This window comes from Falco cherrug, chromosome 10 (genome assembly GCF_023634085.1).
Source record: "Falco cherrug isolate bFalChe1 chromosome 10, bFalChe1.pri, whole genome shotgun sequence".
Lineage (NCBI taxonomy): Eukaryota > Metazoa > Chordata > Aves > Falconiformes > Falconidae > Falco > Falco cherrug.
The window spans coordinates 31,685,515-31,695,007 of NC_073706.1; the positions used below are offsets into that span (position 1 = coordinate 31,685,515).

Below are 9,493 nucleotides of genomic sequence, written 5' to 3' on the forward strand. Positions count from 1 at the left end.
ACTAGTACTGTAACAGCACTCACATCATTGCTCCTGAAGCGGGGGGAACCCTCATATTTATTCCAAAGTTTTCCAAGCAGTTAAACTCAAAGGCAGATGTATATCTCAGTACATTTTTAGAGCAGTGTTAACATTTTGGTTGCACAAGGCTAGTAAAATTACAGTTTCAATAATGCAGCTGTAACTATATCTATAATACAAGGATGCATAGCCTCTTGCTTTTTTTTTTTCCCCCTCTTAGGAAACCATGGAAAGAGAGAGCCTATTGAAATGCTATAATGTTGTACAGTCACAGTTCTAAGGGAAAGAGAAATGCTGTGGTCTAAAAATGAAATAAATCACTGAGCTTCAGAGACAGCCTTATCCATTGGAAATAGCCACAAATGAAGGAGAAGACAAAAGGACATCTGAGACCTTGAAAGTGCAGAGATTAGCCATGTTGTTTGGATTTATCGGCTTCAGGAGGAAGGACCCATTTCATTAGTGGAGATTTTACTTTACTAAAGCATAGACAACTTGGCCAAGTTTCTGCTAGGCACATTACCTTCTTTTATAAAATATGGGCCAGCCAGGTTCTTGTTGAAGTTGCTGGGATTTTTGGCATTGATTTCAAGATAAATGAATAGCCAGTGGGTCCCCTGCAGAGAAGAGTAGGGAAAAGGCATACCGTCTCCTGCCCAAAGCACAGTTCGGATCAAGTGCCCTGAGCTTCAGGGGCGTATTTCCTGATGCAATGCTCGTGCCTTAGACGTTTCTGTTCAGAATAACCAACTTCTGCTATAGTCAATTTTACAACTACATTTGTATTTTAGAGAGGAAATCCAATACTAACCATGGAATCCTGTCAAGAATTCAGTAAATCAAGTGACTTTTTATGGCATTTTACAAGAAAGAAAACTATTCAGGTAAACTGACAAGTCCAAATAGGAATAGGAGACTCCAACTAAGGTGTACGTTATGAATCACAGCCTACTACCCCTGCTGGGACTGAGGGAGAATCTACAATCCAAAATGAATTCAAACCAGTTCGCAGGGATTCTTAAAGTTTTGCTAAAAAGGGATGCCAAAATGCTGACAGCTTTATTAGAGCATATAACTCAAAATAAGAACAAATGCATTTTAAGACTTCAAGTGTACCTTTCAGTATGAATCTAATTGGCTTTAAGATACTGTTGAACTTCCTAAATAGTACTACATCTTCCTAAAATGTCACAGGTGTTTACATTTTCATCAGAATGAGGTATTTTGCCAGCTGGCCTAAAAGTTGCCTCTTCAATAAGTATTCCAGCAATACATGCTGAGTTTCAGCAGCTTTGTGTCCACTTGGGATGGCTATGAGCCTTGGTACTACAGTGGTCAGGACCTTCTAAGAATCTACAGAGTTACGATAACTTTATGTTGTGAGACCTTTATATAAAACAAATACAGCTAAAATATTACATTTCTTTGCTTCTCTTTATGTACCAGGTTCTTTCGGTGAACACTGTGAAATTTTGCCTAAACTTTCTTTTCATAGTGCATGTGCACATACATATATGTATAACAAAATCATTTGATCTTTTACTGTAAGTCTCAAATATTTGCTAGAGCACTATGAAGCATTTTGGTGACCATGCAAGGGGTGCACAGTTGGTGCTTGTATGGACCCTTCTAGACTAAATGCTCACTGCCCATCTATATGCAGCTAAGGGATAGCGAGGAGGGACTGGACTTAATGTTCTACATAACCCTGCTTAGGTCCATTTTTCTTTTGTGTTTTACTTGCAAAAAAAAATAAATAATTTTTTAATGGGTTTCAAGCACCATTCATAGATGTCCCATCTTATCTGTCACCTAAATGTCATTATAGGGTTACATAACAGATCAATTTGTTTAAATCAAACAGGATAATTATTTTAAAGTATAAAATGATATGAAAGATGCTTTATCATTACAACGAATGTGACAAGTTCGTATGTTTCTTACGTCACCACATGAAGAAAGATTATCTGCTGTCCCAAATATACAAAATACAGGTAACTTAAAAAAAGTCTAGAGTTACTACCAGCTTTAGTGTCCTAGTAAGGAAGAGAGATTCTTCCTTCAAGATTGCTTCTTTTAGATTGTGATAATAATAGTCCTCAGAATATTACTGGAGTGAAAAGAAAGTAATCTCTCACTAAGCATGAAGGATCAACTATTTTAAATAAGTATTCTATTAAAAGTCCCCACAGATACAGTGGACTATTTTAAGCCCACCAAAGGGCAAAAGCTGTACCTGATAGGATACAAAACAGAGATTCAGGCTAAATCAGCGGAGGTTTATTGGGACAGGAGACATTCTTCACTGCACCCAGTCACACAAAGTGTTTTGATACTTGGGATGTTCCTCTTTCTCTGTCTTTTACCACTCCTTTCCTATGCCCAGCTGCCTCCTGCTGCACTGATGGTTTCATTTGTATTTTATTTTCCAGAAATTTGAAGTGTACTGCAAATAACATCCAAGCCTGACCCAGTATTATCTCGGTCAAGGAAACATCTTAATAGGGATAGACAGTTTAATTGATTAAAAAAAACCCTGGCAAAATAGGAGCAACATTGAAACTTTATGTGCAACACTGGAAAGCAGGTGCAGGTTTTCTTCGATTTTTTTTAAAAACGCTAAGTGGTAGGAACAGCAGCTGACAGAGCTGCGTACTTGCATTTGCTTCACACACCCTCCAAGCTCTCCCTGTCTTGTCCTTGTTGTAACTACAGCCACATTAGCCTTCTAACTAGCTTTATAACCAAGGCTTTTCATCAAGTAATATTGGTCAAAGAATTAAGGTCAGGCTGGCAGTTGCTGACCTCTTTAATCACATAATAAATCCTGATCATTCTAGGGCTACAGTTCATTTACACAACCTCATTGTTATATACTTTACTGGGCAGTCACACCTAGCACAGTATTTTGCTAACTATATGAAAATGAAATAAATCATAAGGTTAAGTGCTGTGGCACAAAAAAAAAAAGATAAAGAAAAGAAAAAAACAGTAGCAGGCAAGCAAGTGAAAAATGGAGATGACAGCTGTAGCTCTGTCAAAAAACATTCACTATTATACAGGGAAAACAATGAAATAGAGTTATTTTGCCTCATTACTTTTCTGTAACAAGATACCTGGTACAGGTTCCCCAAAACAAATCAGAAAAGTCTTTGGATGAGAGTATTTCACCATATTTGATGAAAGTACTCACTATAGGTATAAAACCCTGTACCCTGCAGATGTAGGACCCACCTAAAAACCCATCAGTTGGTACAAAAAGGAGTAGTCTGTATTCTCAGAAACAAAGACTATAGCGAGAACACTATGCCCGTTTTCTTGCCACTTCCCCAGATATTGCTAAGAGATAGTACAAAAACTGGTTTTAAAACTATTTTCCTGTCCCTCTTCATCTACCACAGAAGTCTCAAAATTTGCCATATATCAGACATACAGGCAAAGTGCTACTGAACTTCCAGAGCTTTCTCCGTTAACAGCCCCTTAATCCAGTACAGATGAATTTGCCTGTACAAACTATTCTGAAGCAGCTCTAGTTTGTGCTACAGAACAATCTACTGTCAGTAGCCTAGGGGGGAAGAAGAAGAGACATGCTGTCGTCACATTTTCATTTTTGACAGAATAGAGCTGGGCTTAAAATCAGGCATTCTATGGCATCTAATGAGAAGCTTTTGATTAAACAAATATTCTCTTCAAAAATTAATGCTTTTCAATAAATAACCATCCTATTGAATACTTTTAATAGAAACTTTTAAATGAGAATAATGTTTTCATTTGTAAATTTTTTTTTTCCTCTAAAACATTCAACTCTCAGCAAGCTCATTCATCAGAGCAAGTCAAGTTAGCTGTTTAAGTATGCTACCAACACTACTATTTTTCTTCATTTCCATTAAAATGTTGCAGAGGGGTAAAAGCAATTCTTTCCAACTTTGGTAGAAGCTTTTTCTCTTTTGTTTTCTTCATAGATATATAGCCTAGATAGCTAGCAATTGATGGCAATTACGATTCAAACAATTCAGGTTTACATATCCAAAGAGAAGTGCAGTCAAATGCGTATCTCCTGGGTCTGTTACAGAGTAGCTTCTTTGTAAACGGCTTATCTTAATCTGTGTAGCTTCCTATGACCAGTATGTTCCCATTTCATTTTAAATTTATAAGCAGAAAATTTTCATGTTTATCTACCTGAGATCATCTCAGCTGTTTATCACTGTCACTGTAGTCTGAGAACTGAAGACATCACCTCCGCTAACTTAAGGCTCAAACATAATACAAGCTGAGAAAGTACTGTGCTCAAAAAAAAACCCAAACCAATCTATTTGAGAATGCTTTCTAGGAAATCACAGAGGGAAGTAAAAGAAAAAAAAAAAAAAAAAAAAGAGTTTTGTACACAATGCAAAGTTGATGACCTTAATGATGAATTAGCACACACTAAATTTGCAGCTGCCACCTGAACAGGAGAGGCTGCAGACATCAGAACTAGAGTTCAGAATGAACATATGAACATTTAGGAACGACCTAAAAATAAACATATCAGTTGCAAATGCCCAACGTTCTAAACTCCAATTGGAAAAAGCCAAGAGAGACCAATTTTGCCAATAATGATTCAAAGGAGCGGCTGTCATAGGTCACAAGCAGAATGTTAGTCAGCAGTTCCACAGCTGGGCTGGAAAACAAAAAATCCCAAATAAAACACGGTTCACTGCAATAAGCATAAACAGGAACATCATCAGGAAGACACAGAATTTGTACACTTTGTGCTACAGCCACAACTGGAATACAGTGTCTGGGCTGGGGCATCATGTTTGAAGAGGAAGCAGCTTCCCTTTGGCCCACTGGAGACAACGATGACCTGGAAAACATTCTCTAAAGACAGACTGAAAGAACTAGGGCTGTTCAGTCTAGACAAAAGATGACTGAGGGAAAGTATGAGGGCAGTATTCATTTACACAAAAGATCGTTCCAAAGCAGAGAGGAGTAAGTTTTCTCCTTGTCCACTCAGGATAGGACAACAATGTCAAGCTTCAGTTTCAGGTCAGGCATTAGGGAATGCAATCTTCCAGCAGTGATGGTAGGCTACCAGCCAAATTGACTAGGAACACTGCGGCATCCCCAAGCCTGCTCACTTTTAAAGCAAGCGGTTTAGGTGTAATCAATCAAACCTTGAGGCTGGATCTGTCAATCTAGCCCATAGCAAAGGACATATTTAAGGTTCTTTTCTGATCTTACTTTTAATGAGTATTAATGGCTGCACACACCACCAGCAGCCCCAGTATTCAAGAGGATATTATTTCATATCCACTAGCTGCGGTGTAATTAACACCAGAAAGCAAGGCAGTGGTGAGTGAGGCCCAGTATGGTATCAGAAATAGCTTAAAATAGGTATCAGAAATAGAAGTGAGCAGCATGCTGCTTCAGTGCCCCACATAGCTGCAAGTACCCAACTAAATTATTCTAAAGTCTCCAAAGCATGTTTGGAAAGACATGAGCACTTCATTAATCCGAACTGTGATTGAGAATGTAGTCTCTGGGATTAAGCTCTTATACTGAGGCTTTGCTTAATTTTTTGGCCCAATGGTAATTTTTGAGGTTTCTTCATGGTTGGGCTAGTTTTTCAGAGGAATCTATCTGCTCTCTATACATGAGTTTCGCATGTGTGCATAAAGTACGTAAATTTTCATTCTAACAGCAGACCCATAATTTGCCTGCTATGTTTTCAGGGAAGCCTCACAGCTTTCTTACAGAACTACAGCTTGGTGACTGCATGGTTTATTCTTCCTGGACTGAACAGGCTTGAAACTGTGTTTCAGATTTCAAAACGGAAAGAGAATGCATGCCATACCATCATGAGTAAAAAAATTGGATTTTGCTACTTGGAAAATGCTTCTAAAATAAACTTCAGGGTTTCTTTCCCCATCTCCTATGAAACATTTAAGGAAAATCCATGTGCTTCTTTTGCCTGATAATCATTTGAAAATTACAAGAGGGTCCAACCTGCTTATCCACATTTAGCCTAAAAAACACAAGATCAAACAATTAGAATTGCATCTCAAGTGCATGTGTTTGCTAAATGAATTTAAACATAACTTTGATTGTCTCCTCCTTCATGTCTGGAGCCTAACTGTGTAAATAGTGCTCAGATCAGTGCATGAAATGGTGCCAATTTCATCCTGCCTTTAGTGAAATTATCACAATCCTACCCATTTAAGAGTAAAGTAAGGTGTATTATTTACCGTTTCCATACTTTGTGTTTTACCCTTTCACTGTGACACGACTAACAACAGAATTGCATGTTACCTCTCACAAACCCAACTGTTAGAGACTAAAGGACTTGCGCACTTACAGTAATTGCCTTAAAGGCATTTTTATTTCATGCTTATAAAAGATTACCTTGGCTTTGAAAACTTGATGCCACTATACAAGGATATTTATTTACATTCCTACTTAAAATTAAATTATATTTGTGTATGCAAATGTACTAGGGGGAGGGTTTAAAAAAACTGGCAAGTAAATCCTAGTGCACTCAGAGGTGGAAATTATTATCCATTTACCCATAATGATTAACGGTTAAAACGCACACTCTGATGTTTGCTGTGTCTCAGGAAGAACAGAAGCTTTTGTTTCCCTGAAATAAAAAGCCACATTTCTTTTTACAGTAAATGCCTTAAAAGGGGGGCACGTCACTCTCGTGGCACAAAGCCAGATAAAGATACCCCTCACATACTAAAGAGTAAGTTAAATCCATAAGCCTTTTTTATGAGACATTAACAGAAATACAAGTTGAAAAAATATGAAATTATACTTTCCTAATAAGTATTAACTTGCATAGGGTATTGCAGAGTTGGTGCATAGAAGCTTTAAATATCACCTCAAAAAGGCTGAGAGTTGAAAAAAAGAGCATGATAAGCCTTTCCAGGGGTGGGGACAGTCCTCAGTAAGATGGCATGGCATCACCTATTTTAGAAACAAGATTTTTTTTGGTTGGCCAATATGCAAAAAGAAGTAATAATAAAGAAAAAAAAAAAACTGAACAATTTAAGCAGATGACTTTGGAAGCATTCAAGCATCCACAAGAAAAACAAAAAACACCATTACAAATAAAAATGAACCATCAGACAACGTTAAAACATGTCCATTTGCCCAGCTGATACTATAAGGATCTCTTGGCACTAGCAAGGGAGACAGAATGGGTTTGACTTTGTTTTCTTTTTTTACGGAACGATTTCGCCTTTTTTATTTAGGCTTCACACTTTTCCTGGGGCCTCTGGGCTCCTGTCCAGGCCAAGATACTTCGCAATTGACTTTGATTTTCTGAGGTAAGTGATCTGTCACTTTCCAAGCAGTTATAGGAGGGGTCAGGAGGGAGGTGGCGCAGTATGGCCTCACTCTGGCTCCTGCCTCCCTGACATTGTACACGCTAATGCAATGTGAAGTAGCACGTCTAAATAGCCTGTCAAACTTTTTTGATGTTAGCAAACCCACAGATGGGATTCATTTCCACACTGTTCAAAAAACGTAAACGATACAAGGACATTAAAGAGCATTAAACTACTTGATGACATTTTGGTCACATTAATGAAAAGTGGCGTTTATAAACTACTACAAAAAGGTGGGGGCTGGGAGAAGAGACGGCAAAGAGAGAGGAAAGGAGAAGTGAGAAGGGGAAAAGGAATTAAAATCACTAAAAAAAAAAACCAAACCCAAAACCAAAAAAACAACAAAGGGACCTGGACAGTCTCTGGACATCATCAAAGAAATTAAGACTTTAAAATGCAATAAAACCCAGAGTGAAGTTTTCCCTACACGTGTGCACATGTACGTGTGTCCGTGCTGTTGCTTGGATGTAAAGGCTGCACCAGGGACCTGGAGCAGGAATTCTGCCTGCCTGCGTCTACATTTGTATCTGTTCACTCATAGTGGTGCATAGCTCCCTACTTACGGCATTCCATAAGTGCCAGGGACCAAGGTGTTGCTGAATATAAGCAAGCGTATCAAATCCAGCCTCACCAGCTTAGTCCCACTTAGGCCTGATTTAGCATAGAGAGACTTCTGTGCAAACATCTCCCACGTCATTCAAGAGCATTAGGTTGCACTACAGCCGATAAAGCCATAAGGGACTCTAACATGCAGATCGAGAGGGTAAGAGCCAATGCCAAAAAAACATTCAACTATGGAAATTTCTCAGATCTGTTTCTGCCACTTATACAACCTGTTAGGCACACTCAAACAAGGATTCGGACCCATCTAGGTATAAGGGTTAAATAGTTGCTGGTTTGCCTGCTAGAGCCGCAGAGGCCTCGGAGTTGGCTGCACCAGGATGCCAGCCTTGCTGGGAAGAGGGGCAGACAGGAGACATGCTGCGCTGGCTACGCCACTGCCACTAGCAGACGCAGCAGATTTTTTTCCAGCGTTTGTGGTTACATTAATTGTTAATGACAAAGGCAACCTTCACTCTGTGTGGTTTCCTGCCCGTATTTGGATCCTTTACAAGGCCCCCCTTTTTCTTCCTCTCCTCCCCCTCCCACCATCCCTTCCCTTTCTCTGATAGGAAATGCAACCCGAGATGTGCGAAAAAACACTGCGCATATTGTCATTTAATTGGCCCCTCGCTCAGGCGCATCGGGCCTCAGCGCGTGTGCTGTAGGGTGTCTGCTCCACAACAGGAAAGAATAAACCCAGACTCAAATCATAGGAAATTCATCAAATATGCTTCTTAGAGTTCTGTCTTTCAAGGTCTGTTTCCCTGCCATATGATCTCTATAAACCAAATTACTGCTGGCCTGAGTACAAGACTGGAGGCGCCTGGGGCTAACATATAATGAATGCCAAATGCATGTGACAATAGACTGATCATGGAGAAGAATTGAAAATTTTTTAAGTAGTTCTTTTATTTCATTTATAAAAAGCAAACTGACTACACTTAATACGTCTAAAAGGAGCCAATCATTTCCCTGCAGTTCCAGACCTGTGTAACAAACCTTTTATATCAACCCTATTAAACAGCTAGGACACATGATACTTTTGAATATGGCTCAGTAAAATATAGAATAGAAAATAAATTAAGATTAGTTCATTTTAGTTGGGAGGAATGTACACATGATTGAATTAGCTCAATTTTTCTTTGTACAAGCCTTCACACATAAAGATTCCACCCTTCAACTGCAACACAACAAGAGGGCAAACTCCTTCTGGTGGGAATGTATTATCTCAGAACTGCTGGATTCAAAAAAAGTAAGAAAGCTCCTTAAAGGCTAGAGTGATGTAAGATGAATTATTTTTATTAATTTGTGCAATTAGTAGTCAACAGAAATTTTTATCCCGGTGTTGCCAATTATTCTAAATAACCTAACAAGTTCAAGTGTTGCTATTGCAGGATCACAGGAAATGTGAAATCTCCAGAAGAAAATATATTATACGCTCTACTATAGACAGAGGATAATTAACACTGCTTTTTAGGTTTTAGAAAATACTGCACTTA

General features: G+C 38.6%; 1 long non-coding RNA gene across 1 annotated transcript in view; it reads left to right on the forward strand.

The window, feature by feature from the left end:
• Nucleotides 1-2,000, forward strand: part of LOC114016823 (uncharacterized) — a 146,359-nt gene extending 144,359 nt beyond the window's left edge. Inside the window, exon 4 of the long non-coding RNA XR_008734271.1 lies at nucleotides 242-2,000. This is a non-coding gene — a long non-coding RNA (uncharacterized LOC114016823). The remainder of the gene's footprint in view (nucleotides 1-241) is intronic.
• Nucleotides 2,001-9,493: the final 7,493 nt, after the last annotated feature.